The following is a 21748-nucleotide window of genomic DNA, read 5'->3' on the forward strand; positions in this document are numbered from 1 at the left end:
GTGAATTTAAAATCATTATAACTAAGCTCAAACACATCTTCATTAATCAAAATAGGAACCATTACAATCAACACATTTTTGCTAATGTGAAATAAGTTTTTAATCCCTGTAATATAAAAATCCATGCTTCAGGATTTGACAAACTCTTAGATATTATTTTCTGAATCCTGCTAGTTGTGGAAGCATTTTCCCTGCAACAAGTTATCGAGATGCTTGAAGAAGTGGTAGTTGGTTGGCAAGGGGTCAGGTGAATATGGCATATGAGGCAAAACTTTGTAGCCAAATTGGTTCAACTTTTGAAGCATCGATTGTGTGACCTATGGTTGGGCATTGTCATGAAGAAGAGAATCGCGCCCTTTCTGCTGACCAGCGCTGGCTGCAGGCATTGTAGTTTTCAGCGTATCTCATCCGTTTGCTGAACACACTTCTCAGATATAATGGTCTCACCAGGACTCAGAAAGCTGTAGTTGATCAGATGAACAGCAGACCACCAAACAGTGACCATGACCTTTTTTGAGTGCAAGTTTGGCTTAGGGAAGAACTTTGGATCTTCTTCTTAGTCCAGCCACTGAGCTGGTTATTACTGGTTGTTGTATAAAATCTACTTTCCATCGCACGTCACAATCTAATTGCGAGATGTTTCTTTTTTGTTGCCTAGAATAAAAGAAGACACCACTTAAAAATGACTTTTTAAAAAAAAATTTACAGTCAGTCAATGAGGTGCACAGTTATCGAACTGTTTCACCTTCGTAGAAGGGTCAATGTTGAGTTCTTCAGAAACTTCTCGTGTATTTGTAAGAGGATCATCTTCAAGAGTGGCTTTAAATTCATAGTTGTCAACTTCGATGGCCATCCACTGAGCTCCTCATCTTCAAGGGCTCTCACTTCCTTCACAAAACTTTTGGAACCACCGCTGCACTGTATGTTCATTAGCAGTTTCTAATGTTGCGAGTTGTCTCCCCTGCTTTACTACCCATTTTAAACTTGAATAAGAAAATTGCTAAAATTCGCTTTTGGTCTAATATCATTTCCATAATCTAAAATAAATATAAAATAAACATCAAGTAATAAGTCGTTAGCAAAAAAGCATAAAGCGAGAAGCTCACATTAAAATCATGTATAATATAACCATGGAGAAGGAAATGGCAACCCACTCCAGTATTTTTGCCTGGAGAATCCCACAGACAGAGGAGCCTAGCAGGCTACAGTCCATAGGGTCACAAGAGTTGGACACAACTTAGTGACTGAACAACCACAACATAATCACATTTATTTAAGAATGTATTCCAATATCAAAGGTTATGGGCTTCCCTGGTAGCTCAGATGATAAAAGAATCTACCTGCGATATGGGAGACCCGGGTTCAACCCTTGGCTTGGGAAGGTCCCCTGGAGAAGGGAATGCCAGCCCACTCCAGTATTCTTACCTGGAGAATTCCATGGACAGAGGAACCTGATAGGCTACAGTCTATGAGGCCACAAAGAATCAGATGCAACTAAGCAGCTAACACTTTCAACTTTCCAACATTAAAATGACAAATTTCAACAATGCGAAACCAAAATTACTTTTGCTCTAATCTAATAAAGCTCATTTCTATGATTTTAATGGTTTTGTTCAAGTGGTGGTTGTTCAGTCGCTCAGTAATGTCCAACTCTATGTGACTCAATAGACTGCAGCAGCCTGCCAGGCTTTCCTGCCTTTCACTATCTCCCAGAGTTTGCTCAAACTTCTATCCATTGAGTCAGCGATGCCATACAGTCATCTCATCCTCTGTCACCCCCTTTTCCTCCTGCCCTCAATCTTTTCCAGCATCAAAATCTTTTTCAAGAATTGGCTTCTTGCATCAGGTAGCCAAAGTGTTGGAGCTTCAGCTTCAGCATTAGTCCTTCCAACAAATATTCAGGACTGATTTCCTTTAAGATTGACTGGTTTTAGTGTCCAAGGGACTCTCTCAAGAGTCTTCTCTAACACCACACTTCAAAAACATCAATTCTTTGGCACTCAGCCTTCTTTATGGTCCAGCTCTCACATTCGTTCATGACTATAGGAAAAACGATAGCTTTGACCAGACAGGCCTTTGTTGACAAAGTGGTATCTCTGCTTTTTAATACACTGTCTAGGTTTGTCGTAACTTTTCTTCGAAAGAGCAAGCATCTTTTAATTTCATGGCTGCAGTTACTGTCCACAGTGATTTTGAAATCCAAGAAAATAAGGTCTGTAGTTGTTTCCATTTTTTCCCCCATTTATTTGCCATGAAGTGATGCCATGATCTTAGTTTATTGAATGTTGAGTTTTAAGCCAGCTTTTTACTCTCTGTTTTCACCTTCTTCAAGAGGGTCTTTAGTTCCTCTTCACTTTCTGCCATTAGGGTGGTATCATCTGCATATCTGAGGTTTTTTTATATGTCTACCAGCAGTCTTGATTCCAGCTTGTGATTCATCCAGCCCTGCATTTCACGTAATGTACTCTGCATATAAGTTAAATAAGCAGGGTGACAGTATACAGCCTTGATGTACTCCTTTCCCAGTTTGGAACCAGTCGTTGTTCCATGTCTGGTTCTAACTATTGCTTCTCGACCTGTGTACAGGTTTCTCAGGAGGCAGGTAAGGTGGTCTGGTATTCCCATCTCTTTAGGAGTTTTCCACAGTTTGTTGTGATCCACACAGTCAAAGGCCTTAGCATAGTCAATGAAGCAGAAGTAGATGTTTTTCTGGAATTCTCTTGCTTTTTCTATGATCCAGCAGATATTGGCAATTTGATCTCTGGTTTCTCTGACTTTTCTAAATCCAGCTTGAACATTTGGTAGTTCTCAGTTCATGTACTGTTGAAGCCCAGCTTGCAGGATTTTAAGCATTACCTTGCTATCATGTGAAATGAGCACAATTGTGTGGTAGTTTGAACATTCTTTGGCATTGCCCTTCTTTGGGATTAGAATGAAAACTGACCCTTTCCAGTCCTGTGGCCAGTGCTGAGTTTTCCAAGTTTGCTGGCATATTGAGTTCAGCACTTTAACAGCATCATCTTTTAGCATTTGAAATAGCTCAGTTAGAATTCTATCACCTCTACTAGCTGTGTTCATAGTAATGCTTCCTAAGGCCCTCTTGACTTTGCATTCCAGGATGTCTGGTTTTAGATGACTGATCACACCATCGTGATTATCTGGGTCATGAAGACCTTTTTTGTACAATTCTTCTGTGTATTCTTGCCATCTCTACTTATACTCTTCTGCTTCTGTCCTTACCGTTTCTGTCCTTTATTATGCGCCTCTTTGCATGAAATGTTCCCTTAGTATCTGTAATTTTCTTGAAGAGATGTCTAGTGGGTCAAGTGGTATAACTCTGCAACTTGTTTTCAATTTTTTTCAACAATACTATTATTATAATTAATTTGAGAAAGCCATCATAGTAAAATATTAACAACTGATTAATCTAGGTGAAGTAAAATGGTTATTGTGCTGTACTTGTGACTTTCACATATCTTTTAAGTTTTTAATTTTAAAAGTTAAAAAATAACTCATGAGACCAAAACAATTAGTGTCTGTTAAACATCCCTAATTAAGGTTCTACAGTGCTTTATTCTTTGACTTAATCGTGTTTCCATTGAGGGAACTTTGTATATTAGAACTTGCTAATTTGGTGCACTTTGTGATTGGGATGTACTGTAGGATGGGGCAGGAACCACTTACTGTGTAACCTGATTACTTTTTAAGGATGGATCCTGGTTTTAATAGAAAATTATAATTTTCTATTTTGTACTTTTGTTAGTACAAAAACTATAGATTATTTTTGCCCTTCTTTTCAGAAAACACAAAATTTCAAGCACAGTGTACATAATTAGGTCAAATAAAGTATAGGCAGTTTTTATGAGGCTTGAGGCTTATCTAATTTGTGGAGAGGGGAGGGGCACTTTAAGAAAAGGTATGCAAATTTATATATGAATGTAAATATTTAGCATGAAAAACTTAATATTACATTACATTACAAATTATATTACAAATTTTATTATGCCAAGGGATAACACAAATATTTCTAAATCTAAAAATATTATTATATTTTGATCAAGTGCTGATCTTAGTTTGGCTGATCTTTATTAAAATACCACAAACTGGGTAGTTTGTAAAAAGCAGAAATTATTTCTCACAGTTTTAGAGAAGTGGGAAGTCCATAATCAGGTGGGAAGTCCATGATCAAAATATCAGATGGGGAACTCCTGGTGAGAGCCCTCTTACTGGTTCATAGCCAGTACTTTCTGCTTGTATCCTTACATACTAGAAGGGGCTAGAGAACTTTGTAGGGTTTCTTTTTTTTTAGGAATTTTAATCCACACATAGAGGCTCCACCCTCATGACATAATCACCACCCAAAGGTCCCACCTCTTAATACCATGACAGTGGACATTAGGATTTAAATATATGAATTTGGAGGAGATGCAAATATTCAGACTGTACCCAGGGTCTCATACATTTCTAACTTACATAGATACATACAGAAGTAATTGTCAACCTTATAAATATATAAACAATGATACACACCAAATGTGTCCCCAACTCAACTTGCTTTTAGCAAGTTCCCCAAAAATGCTCACAACCATTTGAAAAATACATGATAAAGCAGGAAGTGTGAAGGAGGGAAGTACGGGTGGAAAGAGCCATATTTACCAATTAAAATAATTTCTAGATATTTATGCAAATGGTTGTTGGGAGCAATTGAATGCCAGTAGTTACATCAATGATAATTCATCCCGTAAGAGAATTTTATAGTGAAAGTAGAATGGAAATAGGAGTTCATAGAAAATAGGAAACAATGTAAAATTTCTGGCTACTAAAGAAAATCTGTTCATGTATTTTAAATGGACAATGATGCTATCAAATCTACGTGGTGTTTAAATGATCCATAAATGTGCTTTAAAATATGGTGTTAAAGCTTTAATTTAAAAATACCATAGATAAGTATGCTAAAAATTATATCCTTTAAAAATTTTTTAAACTTGTCATAGAAATTCTTAGATATTAGTTTTTAAATGTTTAAAGGGCATATGATTTTTCCAAATTATTTTAGGATGTACATGAATAAAAATGTCTAAGGACCAGTACCCCTTTTCTCTAAGCTTTTTGCCTGTACAAAACAATTCACTGGTAATCTGTCAACCTGGATAAAACTAGTTCCTCCCCAAAATTTCATGGAGCCACAAGTCAACATTTTATGCAGTTCATTAGTGGGATTAAGATTTTAGTGGAATAAAATTGTCCTCTCCTTAAGAAACACTTTTGAATGGCTTTTATTATGCCAGTCAAGATCTGATGGAATATATACCTCCCAAAGTACAAGGTAGAAAAGTTTGTTCATCTTAATATAGAGGTATGACCCCATAGCACATCACAATTTTATTTTCCATTGGCTCTTCCCAAAGTGCAGAGTCAAATTTAGCACTGAATTTATATAGTTTTCATTATACCATGTTTCCTAGCACCTAATTGTCTTGTTGGCCACCTCAGTTGTTACTTACATTGCACCTGCTTTATTATTTATCTTAATGATTTTATGGTTTTATTGTACCTATGAGTGAATGGATTGTTTTCTTTCTTTGACCTTTAATTCACCCACTTGTTAAACACAAAGTACCTTGGATAAATTCAATTTGAACTAAGCAAATCATCAGAGAATCAAAATATTCAGTTTAGATGGTGATATTATTGACAGCTAGAAATAGTCATACGGAGAAGGCAATGGCACCCCACTCCAGTACTCTTGCCTGGAAAATCCCATGGACGAAGGAGCCTGGAAGGCTGCAGTCTATGGGGTCGCTAAGAGTCAGACATGACTGAGCAACTTCACTTTCACTTTTCACTTTCATGCATTGGAGAAGGAAATGGCAACCCACTCCAGTGTTCTTGCCTGGAGAATCCCAGGGATGGGGGAGCCTGGTGGGCTGCCGTCTATGGGGTCGCACAGAGTTGGACATGACTGAAGTGACTTAGCAGCAGCAGCAGCACGAATAGTCATAAGAGTACCAAATTAGCATTGTATTTATTAAATAGAAACTTAAATGACTAAAATCATTGCATTTTTCTTTTCCGATTGATAATTCAATTAATTATTCTTGTTTTGTGGCCCAAAATTAAGGGTTTAGGATTAAGACAAATGGGAAAATTACCAATGTTATCAAAAGGCAAACAGTAGCCACTAGACATATATTATGATTTTTAAATTAATAACAATAAGCGAAAATTATAGTTAGCAGCCCAGTCTTAGTAAATGCAAGAAAAAAAATTACCCAGGAAGTAGCTATATCATAAAATAGCAGGTGGTAATGGCAACCCACTCCAGTACTCTTGCCTGGCAAATCCCGTGGACGGAGGAGCCTGGTAGGCTGCAGTCCATGGAGTCGCTAGGAGTCGGACACGACTGAGAGACTTCACTTTCACTTTTCACTTTCATGCATTGGAGACAGAAATGGCAACCCACTCCAGTGTTCTTGCCTGGAGAATCCCAGGGACGGGGGAGTCTGGTGAGCTGCCGTCTGTGGGGTCGCACAGAATCAGACACGACTGAAGCAACTTAGCAGTAGCAGCTTAACAGCTATATCATAAAATAGCGGATGGTATTAAGTTCTAAAATATTTTGCAGAGCTACTTAAAATAATTAAATATAATCAGTGTTATATTTACAAAACATCACAGAGGCTCCTTCAGTTAAGGAATTGAATACAGTTTGTGATAAACCCTTCAAAGGTAATACTGCATGTAATGAATTGATTCTTTTATTTAAATTATTTATTTAAATATGTATATGTGAGAGAAAAAGAATTCACACAATAAACTCTATTGAAACATTTAATAAAGGAAGAAATTAAGTTGAGGGAATACCAGTGATGATTTCACATAGAAATTATCATCCCCATCTATAGTTTACTTGAGAATTTCAATAAGGTCTTACTGATTCTTTACAATCACAACAATATAACAATCAAACACCACTTTAGTTACTCTTCTGTACCCTCACTGTGGCAACGTGTAAGTAAAAAATATTAAATTTTCTTCTAGAAGATCCATTTTTATCAATGTCTTAAGTAACTCTCAGTCTAGTATATAAGATATTTTGGGCTGATCAAGGCATTTCCTGACCTGCTGTAGGGAGTGCTTCTCAGGAATCACACAGTACTTATAGAGAAGTTCCTATTCAGGAGTGTAAATATTCCATTTGATCTTTTGTTTTTAATGAAATATTCACCATGAAAATTTTTATGCCCTTCTTGCTGCTGCTGCTGCTGCTAAGTCGCTTCAGTCGTGTCCGACTCTGTGCAACCCCATAGACGGCAGCCTACCAGGCTTCCCTGTCCCTGGGATTCTCCAGGCAAGAACACTGGAGTGGGTTGCCATTTCCTTCTCCAATGCATGAAAGTGAAAAGTGAAAATGAAGTCACTCAGTCGTGTCCGAGTCTTAGCGACCCCATGGACTGCAGCCTACCAGGCTCCTTCGTCCATGGGATTTTCCAGGCAAGAATACTGGAGTGGGGGGCCATTGCCTTCTCCCATGCCCTTCTTATTCCCTCACAAAAATAATTTAAAATGTTAACTGAAAGGAGAGTTCCTCATAACTTATTTTAGCTCCCTGTGCTGTGCTGTGCTGTGCTTAGTCACTCAGTCATGTCCAACTCTTTGTGACCCCATGGACTGTAGTCTACCAGGCTCCTCTGTCCATGGGGATTCTCCAGGCAAGAATACTGGAGTGGGTTGCCATGCCCTCCTCCAAGGGATCTTCCCAACCCAAGGATCAAAACCAGGTATCCTGCATTGCAGGCAGATTCTTTACCATCTGAGCCACCAGGAAGCCCATATACTCAGCCATAATAAAAGAAAAATTTTGCCATTTGTGACAACATGAATGGATCTGGAGGGTATTATGCTAAGTGAAATAAGTCAGACATAGGAAGACGAATAGTGTATGCTATCACCTACATGTGGAATCTTATTAAAAATAAAATAAAGTAGTGAATATAACAGAAGAAACAGTCTTACAGATACAGGAATCAAATTGGTGGTTACCAGTCCAGGGAGGGGTAAGAAAGGGATAGGGGATTAAAAGTACAAAATTATTATATATGAAATAAATAAGCTACAAAGATACACTCTGCAGCACAGGGAAAATAGCTAATATTTGCTAATAACTACATGGAATATAAGCTTTAAAAATTCTTGAATCACTGTATTATACCCCTATACTTATATATATTATATATCGGCTCGATTTCAATTATTTAAAAAAAAGAATTCTGGAATGCTGAACATATGGAAGGTACTGGACAGGTGGTTTGCTTGGATAGACCATAGGAGTTTCATGTCTTGCTAAAAAGAGAATCAGAGCCGGACAGTAAGTTAAAGCACTAAAATAGATTTTATTCAAAAAACTATTGCATATGTATGTCTTTGTCAATCCCAGTCTCCCAATTTATCACACCACTATATATAAAATAGATAACTAATAAGAACCTACAGGGCTTCCCTGGTGGCTCAGATGGTAAAGAATCTGCCTGCAGTTCAGGAGACCCAGGTTTGATCCCCCAGTTTGCAAAGATACCCTGGAGAAGGAAATGACAACCCACTCCAGTATTCTTACCTAGAAGATTCCATGGACAGAGGAGCCTGGCAGGCTATAGTCCAGAGGGTCTCAAAGAGTCAGACACCATTGAGTGACTAACACTACTACTACTACTACAAACCTACAGTATAGCACAGGGAACTCTACTCAATGCTCTTTTCCTATATGGGAAAAGAATCTAAAAAAGAGTGGGTATATATATAGCTGATTTACTGTGCTGTTCAGTAGAAACTAACACAATATTGTAAGTCAACTATACTCCAATAAAATTAATTTTCAATTAATAATACATTTTAAAAAAATATTACAGTAGGGACAAAGAGATTACAGAATAGAGCTAGAATCAATTCCAAATACAACCAGAACAAGTATAGATTTATAACCAAGCAGTAAGTTTGGGTGGGATATCGGTAGATGGAAAATTACTACAAGGAGACAAGTCTGGGGAAGGCTGGCTGAAATGACTTAACAGGATTCTTGCTGAGGGCAGCCAGGCTGATCAGACACCACCTGGGGGGAGGTGGCAGAAATGAGAAGTTTTTTGGGCTATAAAGGTGGGAATTCTTGCTAAACTGATTTAGCAGGATTCTTACTGAAACTGGATTCTGCAAGGAAATACAAGGATGGGCCTTGATGGAGAGTTTAGGGGAGCCTGATTGAAATTTGGCCTGGTAAAGCACCTTTTAAACCCTTCCCCTATACTTTGCCCTGTGCATCTCTTGCATCAGGATGTTCATCTGTAGCCTTTGAAGTATCTTTTGTTAAAATAAACAGTGGTAAGTAAACTGTTTCTCAGAGTTCTGTGGGCCATTCTAGGAAATAATTGAACCTGAAGAGTAGGTCATGGAAACCTCAGAGTTATAGCCAGTCAGAAGGTCAGATGCCCAGATGACAACCTGGCTTTGTGTTTGATATCTAAAGTGGGATTAGAAACAGTATTGTGGGACTAAAGCCATAATCTGTGGGATTCTATGGTAACTCCAGGTAGACAGTGTCAGTTTAATTGTGAGATGGTGTCTGGAGAACCAGAGAATTGCTTAATATGGGAGAGAAATCCATATACATTTGGTGAATGGAAGAGTCAAAAGTAAACTATTCCATGATTAGAGCACTGAATTGAGAGTAGAGGAGAAATACAGGAATTTTTTTTTTCCTATAGAGTTGTTAACTTCAGGAATAATGTAATTGGGACTTTTTAGTAATGATAGAAACCCAAATTAAACTAGCTAACTTAAAATAGAAATTTGTCAGCTCAAATAATTGAGAAAGACTAGGATATTTCTGTTATTGGACATGACTTAATCCTTAAACATGTTATCAGGTTCTCTTCTCTTGGTTCTACTTCTCTTTGTATGTATCTCTTTGTATGTTCATGTTGCAGAGATAATACTTTGATTTATACTTTTCCACACTGTGTATCCATATGCAAGATAAACTTGCCCCACAGATTTTTGCTTGAGGTGGTTCTAACAGCAACCCCAAAACATAACCAAGGGAATTGTCCAAGTCTCACACACACACCTACCTCTGCTGGCAGACTAAAATAAAACCAACTATTGAACGAGGGCAAAAGAAGGACAACTTGCTAGTCACTCAGAATGTTAGTATGATAGGGGACGGAAAGCAAATTATAATCATCATCAAACTCACTGAAATGACTGAATTTAGGAGTGTACATAGTAGACCTGTAACATGAAGAAGGCCTAATTGGGCAGGGATGGGACACTAATTATTACATGGTCTGTTCTATTAGAGGAGAATAAGCCAAACAAAACCAACTTGACCAAGCACATAATTAGTTAGACTGCAGGAAAATCCTATGGTCTGGACTCAAGAGTCAGCAGGTCCTCCAAGGGCCTGAAGCTTTCCTAGAAATTAAAAAGTGTTATCCCCACCCCAAATCATTGCTACCCTCAACCCCCTGCAGTTTTTCAAATGGTTACATCTTTATGTAAAAGTCCAAAAGATTTTTGAGATGTCTGGAGTGTCATGGGATCTCTAGGGAGCTCCAGTAGAGTTGATGGAATTTGGAAGACCCATGACATTCCCTGGATTCTGACCGACTTAGAAATGTAGACTCTATATCCTCGATGCATATTAATTATGTACTGGAACATGTACTCAAAGCATGGACTCAACCAGCAGCATCAGCAACCTTTAGGCACTTTATAGAACTGGAGCTCTTAGATCCCACCCCATGATAACTGAGGCAGAAACTCTGGGGAGAGTCCCAGCATCTGCGTTTTAACAAACTATTCAAGTAATTCTCACACAACTGAAGTTTGAAAACTGCTAATCCAGAGATGACTAGAAATGAAGTTCGCTAGCCAGACTCTTGAAATATCCTGTATGATGGTTCATATTATTGATCTGTCAGAAGAAAATGGAGTTGTTTCTCAGAGTAATTCCCAAAAGAACTTTAGATAACTCCCAACCAAGTTCATGAAGAATTACCATAGCTTTAGTGTAGATTACACTGTTAACTGGTCATTTATTCTGTGAATAAATAGATTGTATAATTATATGGAAGCAAAGGGTTTTGGTGGATTTTTCCTTTTTCATCTATTCTGTATAAATAGTCTGTTGTTATTATCCAAATTAATAGTTGTAATACATTGTGATTTATATAATGCAATATAAAATTGCCATAATTACATTTTGTGAAAAACACAGCTTGTATGGTAATGCCAAAATGATCAATATAATATGACATCCTGCATAACACAAATATAGGAATGCACCCAAAAGTTAGATCTTAGAAAGTATGAATCACAATTTTAGATAATGGAATGTACATTAAACAGTACAATTGTGATTATATAGTATTAGAAATAAATAACGTGAAAGTCAGTTATACCCTTGTTCTAATATAGAAGTGAAGGTAAAAACACAGAAATGTTTTAAGATGCAGGTGAGTAAACACTGAGAAGCTCCCATCAGTGGTCTCTAACAGTTAACATTTATAGAGCACTTATAGGCACCAGACATTATGTTAGGAGCTTGGACAAACACTAATTGATTGGAGCCTAAAAATTTTCTTATGGCATAGATTGCCTTTACCAATTCATTCCACTTTAGGGAAGAGGAAACAAGGCTTGAAAAAGTTGAATACAGTTTACCTAAGGTTAGACAACTGCTAAATGGGAACTCGTGGCTCAAATCCAGTGCTTCAGCACTTTAAAGTAGGTGTTCCTAAGTACCAAAATATGATAGTAAAACAATCCATAAGAGAAGACAAGAGTAATCTTCATGACCTTGGATTAGATAATGATTTTTTAAGTATGACATGAAAAGCACAAGCAACCAAAAAAAATAGATAAATTGGACTTTATATAAATTGAAAAATTTTGTGCTTCAAAGAACATCATCAAGAAAGTGAAAAAACAAAGAAATGAATGGGAGAAAATATTTTAAAATCATACATATGATAAAAGGGACGTGTATCTTCCAAAGAAGATGTACAGATGGCCAACAAATACATGAAAGATGTTCAATATCATTAATCATCTTAGAAATAAAAATCACAATGAGATACCTCTTCATGTATACTTTTGTTGTTATTTAGTCACTAAGTCATATCCGACTCCTTTGTGACCCCATGGACTGTAGCCCACCAGGCTCCTCTGTCCATGGGATTTTCCAGGCAAGAATACTGGAGTGGGTTCCATTTCATTCTCGAGGGGATCTTTCTGACACAGCAATCAAACTCGCATCTCCTGCATTGGCAGGCAGATTCTTTACAACTGAACCACTTCATCTACCAGGCTTCTCTGTCCATGAGATTCTCCAGGCAAGAATACTAGAGAGGGTTGCCATGCCCTCCTCCAGGGGATCTTCCTGACGCAGAGATTGAACCCTCGTCTCCCCCATTAGCAGGTGGCTTCTTTAGTGCCACCTGGGAAGCCCACTCATATATACTAAGATGTCTAAAATCAAAAAGACAGAAAACAGGAGTTGGCAAGGATATAGAGAACTGGAACCCTCATATCCTATACTGTTGGTGAGAATTTAAGATGGGGCAATCACTTTGATGAATAGTCTGGCAGTTCCTCAAATGATTAAACATGGAGTTAACGAATAACCTTGAAATTCCACTTAGGTATATGCCCAAGAGAAATAAAACATATGTCCACACAAAAACTTATACACAAATGTTCATGGCAGCGTTATTGACAATAGCCAAAAGATAGAAACACCCAAATGTCTATCAGCTGATAAATGGATTTAAAACTGTAGTATGTTTACACAGTGGAGCATTTTTCAGATATATATCTTCATAAAAGGAATCAAGTTCTGATTCCTACTATGAAGTAGATGAATTTTGAAAACATTACACTAAGTGAAAGAAGCCTGTCACAAAACCCACATATTATCTAGTTCCACTTATGTGTAATGTTCCGAACAGGCAAGTTTATAGAGATAGAAAATAGATCATTGGTTTTTTAGGACTGGAGTGCTAGTGAATAGGGTTTGTGTGGTGATGGTTCAAGGGTACAGTATTTCTTCTGGGAGTTAGAAAATGTTCTAAAATGGATTCTGGTGACAGTTGTACAACTTTGTGAATACATGTTTTTAATATTGAATTATAGCAACCCCCTCCAGTATCCTTGCCTGGAGAATCCCAGGGATGGGGGAGCCTGGTGGGCTGCCGTCTATGGGGTCGCACAGAGTCGGACACGACTGAAGCGACTTAGCAGCAGCAGCAGCAGCATACACTTTAAATGGGTGAACTGAATGGTTATATCTCAATAAAGCTGTTGCTGAAAAAAAAAGAAAGTAGAGAATGTGAAGAAGGCTGAGCGCCGAAGAATTAATGCTTTTGAACTGAGGTGTTGGAGAAGACTCTTGAGAGTCCCTTGGACTGCAAGGAGATCCAACCAGTCCATTCTGAAGGAGATCAGCCCTGGGATTTCTTTGGAAGGAATGATGCTAAAGCTGAAACTCCAGTACTTTGGCTACCTCATGCGAAGAGTTGACTCATTGGAAAAGACTGATGCTGAGAGGGATTGGGGGCAGGAGGAGAAGGGACGACAGAGGATGGGATGGCTGGATGGCATCACTGACTTGATGGACACGAGTTTGAGTAAACTCTGGGAGTCGGTGATGGACAGGGAGGCCTGGCGTGCTGTGATTCATGGGGTCGCAAAGAGTCAGACATGACAGCGACTGAACTGAGCTGAACTGAGAGAATGATTAGAGTCCTTGGGAAGGTGATGGTTTAGGATAGCTGTTGGGGTAAATATGGTAGGAACTGGCCAAAGATAACAAACCATTTCTGTCAAGTGGTGAAAAGCTGATTAAAATTGGATTGTGAGCATATACAGAAGTATAAAGCCTACAGGAGCAGAAATCTTCAGCTCAAAGCCTAGAGTGGACAGGCTGGAGGACTTGCACCCAGGGACTGAAGGTCAGGGTGTAGACGTTGGTCACCATAGGTTCTTCCTGGGCTTCTTTGTTCTCTGACCATTCCTGCACTGTCTTCTTTCTAAATTCACCATCCTTCTTCCATTGTCCACCCATCAAATGTCTATGTCCTCAGGTGCTCTACATGCCAGCCCTCTACTCTTCTTGTGCTGCGTGCTGTCTCTTGGAGAGTGCACACTATCTCATGTTTCAGCTGCCATGTAGGTATATTCTGCTGAAACCAAAATACATGTTCGCAGCTCAGTCCTTGCCTGAGTGCCAACCCATTCTTCAGCTGCTCACTGGACATCTCTACATAATTGTCCCACACATGTCCCAAACTCAGCTGTCCAACATCACTCCTTCTCCATCCAGCTTATCATCCTCTATCCCTATCTTGGAAAATGAAAAAAAAAAATCCTTTGATAGTTTAATTTTGCATACAGTACAACAGTGGTTTCCTGGAGCCCAATGAAATGAGAAGGTTTATAAATACAAAAAGAACTGGGAAATGGAAGAGACTCTTACAAATTACCCTCCTGACCAAGTCACACCTTTGGTTGACAACTTTCAATTATCTTTAGAGTGCAAAGATGAAAACCCAGATTCTACATGCCATTACTCATAATTCAGCTTTCTCTGTAAATTTAATTAAAAAGAGTATATACTGAGAAATTGTGATATAAACATAGACCTTGACCTCAAATGGTTATGATCTAGCAAAGGGGGCTCATGAGTGAACAAGAAACTTCCAAACATGTGGTAAATGTAAATGAAGATTAAGCACAAGATACTCTGCTGACATGTAGGGCAACTTCTTCAGTAATTTAGGGATAGGAGGTTGGAATGTGTTCGAAATGGCTTTCCTGAGGCCAGAACAGTTTCTGAAACAAACAGGATGAGTAGAAGTGTAGTGGAGACAAGAGTATCCCAGGTATGAGTTTGGCCTACCTGTGCCTCTGTAAGGCTGGCTGCAGAGAGACAAGGACTGGAAAGGGAATCTGGTGAATGCAGAGATTTGAGTAAGGTGGAGCCACATTAAATGATGGGTGAAAAAGTGGACACAAAAAGAGATAGAACACTTTCCCCATAAACTTGGCTGTCAAGAGGGAGAGAAAGATAAGGCAAGACACTGAGAGGGGGTGTATACTGGGGGAAGTGTATAGGCTTGTTACATGTGTGTGTTTCCAAAATAAGAGAGATGTGAGCAAATTTAAACAGTGTAGGGAAGGAGCCAGAGCCAGGATTGGTTGGAAAGATGAGCTATGGAATTAGATGTCTAATGTGGGAAAGACTGAGAAGGTGAACAAGGTGAAGGTTTTAGCCTCATTCTGTGGGATTAGAAGGAAGAAGCAAAGATGGGTGTGAAGGAGAGGTTGGCAGGAATTTGATGGGTTTCATTTTCAAAGTCAATGACAGGGCAAATAGGAGGATAGATGGTTTGCAGATTATAAACAATGTTAGAAATAGCCATAATGACTGTAGAAGGACTGAACAGCAGACAGACTGGTATTTTCCATGAATTTGAGACCAGCTCATTGGGTCGCAAATAGTCGGACATGACTGAGCGACTGAGCTGAACAACTAGGTATAAATAACAAAGTTGTAAAGATAGGAAACTGAGATTTGAGCATAGAATGTGCTATTTTGTGATTTCAGAAGCAAATCAAGCCCAGGTGATGATAAGATTGAGACCTAGCCATGGGACTGAGCGACTAATTAGGAAAATGAAGTTATTTTTACCTTTGAATCAAGGGAGTCAGTGAACTGAGAAGCCAGTGAATGAATGGAGCATCCACATGTGCACTAAATTCCCTTAGTTGATGCCAAGTCTTACGGAGAAGACCATTCAGAAGAATGGAAGATTGCTCTGGAACCTGTCTCCCTGATTCTGTTGTCTATTCTTCACATAATGGCTGGGTTAATTTTTTTTAATGTATTTCTTATTTTTGTTATTCTCTTCAAAACCCTCCCATGTCTTCCCACCTCCCTCTGATTAATTCCAGTATTTATACCCTGGTCTTCACTATCTGGCCTGCCTACCTTTCCTCTTTGAGTCCCTGTCTTACAACTGAACTATTTGTTCCCAGCCACACCAGCTTCTTGACTGTCCCCAACATGACCTAACTTGTCCCTACCTCTGGGCCTTTGCACTTTGCTTTGCTATACCTGGAAAGCTCTTCCCCCTGTGGCCTCCCTCATCTTCTTCCAATCTCTGCTTAACCTTCCTCATCTTCTTCTGTGCCTTTTCCTATAGGAGTCCCTGTTCTCCACCTCTGCTTCATTTCTTAAATGGCATTCATCACCGTCTAACTATACATATGTTTCCTTTTTCCCCCCTTAGAAATCCCCTACCAAGAATAGAAGCTACCTGAAGGTAGAATTTTTGGCCATTGCTCACTGCTATATTCTATAGGAGGCATAGGTTAAAAAAAAAAAAAAAAAGTTTTGTTTTTTTTTTGGCATGAACGCAGTAGCAGTAGCATAGCAGTGGGTTTTGAGAAAGACCTTGATCGTAACCATGTGGAGCTTGTGAGCAACTGCAGGGAAAGGGAGAGAGAGGGAAGAGTGTGCACATGTTAAGGAGTTGTTGACAGGCAATGACATTCCAGTGGGCACTCAGAGGTATTGCTGGAACACTAGGCATAGGTCATTGGTAAGAAGCCCAAAACAGTCTGGAGACACGACAGCAAGGGTGGGTGATTGAAAGAAGTTACTTTTGGAAGTCTCCAAAGACAATGGCAGGGATGGGAGGTGTGGTAACATTTGCTGGCTTTAAAGTTTCCAAAAACTTAGAGCTGACATCCCTTGGATTGTACTTTTGGATTGATTGTACTTCTGAAGGAATCCCCATGAGAGATAATAGCAGTCATGGGTGTGCAAGGAACACAGAACTTGCTGGAAGCAGTTGCCCATCCTGTGGGTGGATGGATGTGCCACACACATGGATCCTTGGATACCGGTCAGTGCCGGGGCACTTTATCTCCAGTTCTCCACAGCAATAGCCCTAAGGGGTGAGGGGCAAGTCCCGTCAGACTTCATGTTTACTGTCCTTGCTCCAAAAGTGCTCTTGCAGCATTTTCTTGCCTCCATACCTACGCTCACACTGTTCCCTCTGTCTGGAATCTGAAATACCCTTCCCTCCCCAGAACTCTTCCTATTTTGGGCATTCTTTAAGATCCAGCTATATCCTCCACAAAGTTTTCCTTTACAGCCCCAGCCTGGAGGGGTTTTTCCTTGCTTTGAACTCCTATTGCAGTAGTTGACTGTAGATTCACTGCCCTGTTCAGTGACTGCACTGAACTCGTATTTATACCTTCTGGGTTATATATAACGTGTGTGTGATGGTGCCTTGCTGTCTCTCTAGCTTCCCTGTAGGCTTCATGAAGGCAGGAGCAGGCTTGGTTGTCTTTGGAGCTCCCACACTATCTGACACAGACCCTTACCCAGAGAAGGTATTCATATAAATTGATATAGTTTAATTTGTTAATCATTAATATTCTATGCCGACACCCAGATGATAGTTCTGTTTACCTTCTAATGATTATTTAATATAATGAAAGTGCTATAATATTGTATACTTTCCCTTTTCTATTCACAGATTCTTCTAAACACTGATATGTTGGGTTCTCTGTTGAATAATTCAATTTTACTTTTTTAGCAGAGGCCAGAGAGGTTGGTGGATGAATGAACAGCTTCTGGAATCAGATGTCTGGGTTTGGATACAAGCTCTGCCACTTCCTAGAAGGGTGAGTCTGAGTAAGATCTGTAAAAATCTTCCACACTCGGTTTCTTTATCTGCAAAATGGGGATTGTAGTAACCTGCTTCTCACTGATTTGTTGTGGAGACTAAATAAATTATACCATGTGGCATTCTTAGGTCAGCTTTGAGTGAATGATAAAGCCCTCAGTGTTTGCTCACTGCTATTTCTGAGTGACCAGAAATTTCGAGACTTACAGTATGAGGTTCTCAGAACTCTTTTCACTCTACTCCAGTCACTGAGGAACAGAGAGCAAGCAGTGAGGCTATGGTGCTCTGCTGTCTATGTCAGAAGACCAGGCTGCAGGCTAAACTCCACCACTTAGTTTATGTGTTATTTTAGGCAAGACACTCGACTCTTTGGGGTGCTGTAAAGATCAGGGAGTAAACATCTGTGAAAGTACTTTGTAAACAGCATGCCTGTTTTACCCAAAGCAAGGAACTGTGGTTGAGAAAGGAAACAAATTTATTGGCTTGGTTTTGAAAATCTTACCCTTAGAAAATTCACTTCAGGAAAAAGTAACTCTTTGTCTCGCTTTGATTGGATTATCTATTTATCTTATATGGCCTTCTTCTTTTTTTTTTAATTCCTAGTGCTATGGAAAGTCTTCTTGAGCCCAGGATATGCTTCCTTTTCTCCTTTGTAAATCTGGTTGGTCTACTAAACAAGCAACTGCAGTCAGACATGATTTTGTGGTTTAAAGTCTGTTGCTGGGCTTTGACAAAGGAGCTCTGTAGGGAGTGGTAATGCGATTAGAAGGGTAACTGGCTGGGGGAGTGGGGACACCCAAGCCAGACACACACCCCTCCCTACAGGGTTCTTGAAGAAATGTGTCAGAGGCAGGTTAAGAGCAACGTCTCTGGTGGGAGTGGCCTGGATATGAACCCCAGCTTTACCACTTATTTTCTGAGCAAATTACTTCCCGGCTCTGAGTGCTGCTGATTCCACATCTGTAAAACAAGAATGGCTATAGTACCTACTTTATAAGGTTACCTGGGGCTTAAATGAGTTGATACATGTAAAATGCTTACACCAAGCGTTGTTGTTGTTCAGTCTCCCAGTCATGTCTGGCTCTTTGTGACCCCGTGGACTGCAGCATGCCAGACCTCTCTGTCCCTCACCATCTCCCGAAGTTTGCCCAAGTTCATGTCCATTGCATCGGTGATGCCATCCAGCCATCTCATCCTCTGACGCCCTCTTTTCCTTCTGCCCTCAGTCTTTCCCAGCATCAGGGACTTTTCCAATGAGTCACCTGTTCGCATCAAATGACCAAAATACTGGAGTTTCAGCTTCAGCATCAGTCCTTCCAATGAGTATTCAGGGTTGATTTCCCTTGAGATTGACTGGTTTGATCTCCTTGTTTTCCAAGGGACTCTCAGGAGTCTTCTCCAGCACCACAGTTCAAATACATTAACTCACTGATGCTCCGCCTTCTTTACAGTCCAGCTGTCACAACCATACATGACCACTGGCAAGACCATTGCCTTGACTATATGGACCTTTGTCAGCAGAGTAATGTCTGCTTTTTAACACACTGTCTAGGTTTGTCATAGCTCTCCTGCCAAGAAGCAAATGTCTTCTGATTTCATGGCTGCAGTCACCATCCACAGTGATTTTAGACCCCAAGAGGAAATCTGTCACTACTTCTACCTTTCCCGCCCCTCTATTTGCCATGAAGCAGTGGGGCCAGATGCCATGATTTTAGTTTTTAAAATATTATTTTTAAGCCGGCTCTTTGACTCTTCTCCTTCACCCTCATCAAGAGGCTCTTTAGTTCTCCTTCACTTTCTGCCATTCACATATCTGAGGTCATTGATGTTTCTCCTGCCTATCTTGATTCCAGCTTGTAACTCATCCAGTCTGGCATTTCTCATGATGTGCTCAGCATACAGATTACACAAACAGGGTAACAGCAGACAGCCCTGTCATACTCCTTTCTCAATCTTGAGCCAGTCAGTTGTTCCATACTGGGTTCTAACTGTTGCTTCTTGACCCGCATACAGGTTTCTCAGGAGACAGGTAAGATAGTCTGGTATCCCTATCTCTTTAAGAGCTTTTCACAGTTTGTTATGATCCACACAGTCAAAGGCTTTGGCCTAGTTGATGAAACAGAGGTAGATGTCTCTCTGGAATTCCCTAGCTTTCTCTGTGATCCAGCAAATGTTGGCAATTTGAGCTCTGGTTCCTCTTTCTTGTCTAAATCCAGCTTGGACATCTGGAGGTTCTTGTTTTGCATAATGCAGAAGCCTAGCATGCAAGATGTTAAGCATGACCTTACTAGCATGGGAGATGAGAGCAATTGTCTGATGGTTAGCACATTCTTTAGTGCTACCCTTCTTGGGAATCCAGATGAGGATTGACCTTTTTCAGTCCTGTGGCCACTGCTGGGTCTTTCGGATTTGCTGATACAATAAATGCAATGCCTTGATGGCATCATCCTTTAGAGTTTTAAACAGTTCTACTGGAATTCCATTACATCCACGAGCTTTTTTAACAGCAGTGTTTCCTAAGGCCCACTTGACTTCGCTCTCCAGAATGTCTGGCTCTGGGTGGCTGATGACATCATCATAGCAATCCAGTCCAGTCCATTTAGATCTTTTTTATGCAGTTTTTTCCATGTATTCTTTCCATTTCTTCTTTATCTCTTCAGTGTCCACTAGGTCTCTACCATTTATATCCTTTATTTTGCCCATCTTTGGGAAAAGTATTTCCTTGGCATCTCAAATTTTCCTGATGAGATCTCTAGTCTTTGAGAGTGCTAAATAATTACTTTCTATTAATATATGCATAGAGTCATTGCCAGCAAAGCCATGTCATTAGGTACTAGATAAACTTCCCAAAAGCCAGTGCACCTCTGGGATGGATGGAGACTCATTTTGTCTAGGCTAGAGATTTAAAAGTAATATAGGCCTAATATGTTTCTCCTCTTTACCCTTTTCTGTAAGGGCTTCCCTAGTGGCTCACATGGTAAAGAATCTGCCTGCCAATGCAGAAGATGTGGGTTTGATCCCTGGGTCAGGAAGATAGAGCCCCTCGAGAAGGGAATTGTAACCTACTCTAGTAATCTTGCGTGGAGAATTCCACGGACAGTGGAGGTTGGTGGGCTGCAGTCCGTAGGGTCCCAGAGTCGGAAAGAGTCAGACATGACTGAGCAACTAAAACTTTAATTTTTTCAAACTTTCATTTTTTCACTTCAATAGATTTCTCCTCCTCTTTACCCTTTTCTGTAAGGCCACAGTCAAGGCTAGGAAAGGTGGATTCCGAACACACCAATCAGATAGAAAAAAATGCAGAGTGAGTCCCAATGCTGGTTGGGCCTGGATCTCCCTAGTGCTGGAGGAGACATTCCCATAGAATTAGCCCCTTGGTGTATTTTGTACATCAAATAGAGAAGAGGGATGGGAAGACAAGGGCAGAGAGGAGGAGAAGGGAAGGAGGAGGGAGAGAAGTGGTTTAGAGAGAACTTGGCCTCTCTCTGGAGTGCAATACAACCCCTGGTCCCATCTTTTGTCTTCCACCTCTTAGGAAGAGATTGGGCAGTTGGAGAAGATGGCTGGACCTTTTGCCATGTTTAACTTGCCTCAAATTTGAAGTGTCCTCATGAGTTACATGATAGGAAAAGAAGCCAGAGAATGAAAGATCAATGAGAATTAGGTGGACTGGGCCCTCTCTCAAGGAGTAGCAGACAGATCCCTCATTCTTTACCTTTCTCATAAAAGAAAATGCATCCCAAGAGCCCAAAGGAAAGAACCTCAACTGCAGGGCACCATGTGGGAAAGTGAGTTACACTGTAATCTGATCAGCATTTCTCAAGCTTTGCTGTGCATCAAATTACCCAGTAATCTTGTTAAAATACAAGGGCAGGTCTGGGATTCTGCATTTCTAACAAGCCTCTGGCTATCCCATTGCTACTGGCTAGAACCTCACTTAGAGAAGCAAGAATCTTCTAGATGATTGGCGACCAGGAGTTGTGTGATGCACAGGAATT

General features: G+C 39.9%; 1 protein-coding gene across 5 annotated transcripts in view; it reads left to right on the forward strand.

Annotated features, from left to right (window-relative positions):
* The window catches only part of LOC129659005 (histone H3.3A-like), a 247000-nt gene that overhangs the window by 223681 nt on the left and 1571 nt on the right, over positions 1 to 21748 (forward strand). For 4 of the 5 annotated variants that reach the window (XR_008717718.1, XR_008717721.1, XR_008717716.1 and 1 more), the window contains one exon: positions 17661 to 17748. The gene's annotated coding sequence lies outside the window, so the exon portion shown is untranslated. Of the gene's footprint in view, positions 1 to 17660; positions 17814 to 21748 lie in introns of those variants that run through there. The other variant, XR_008717720.1, reaches the window with a different exon arrangement.

This window comes from Bubalus kerabau, chromosome 8 (genome assembly GCF_029407905.1).
Source record: "Bubalus kerabau isolate K-KA32 ecotype Philippines breed swamp buffalo chromosome 8, PCC_UOA_SB_1v2, whole genome shotgun sequence".
Classification (NCBI taxonomy): Eukaryota; Metazoa; Chordata; class Mammalia; order Artiodactyla; family Bovidae; genus Bubalus; species Bubalus kerabau.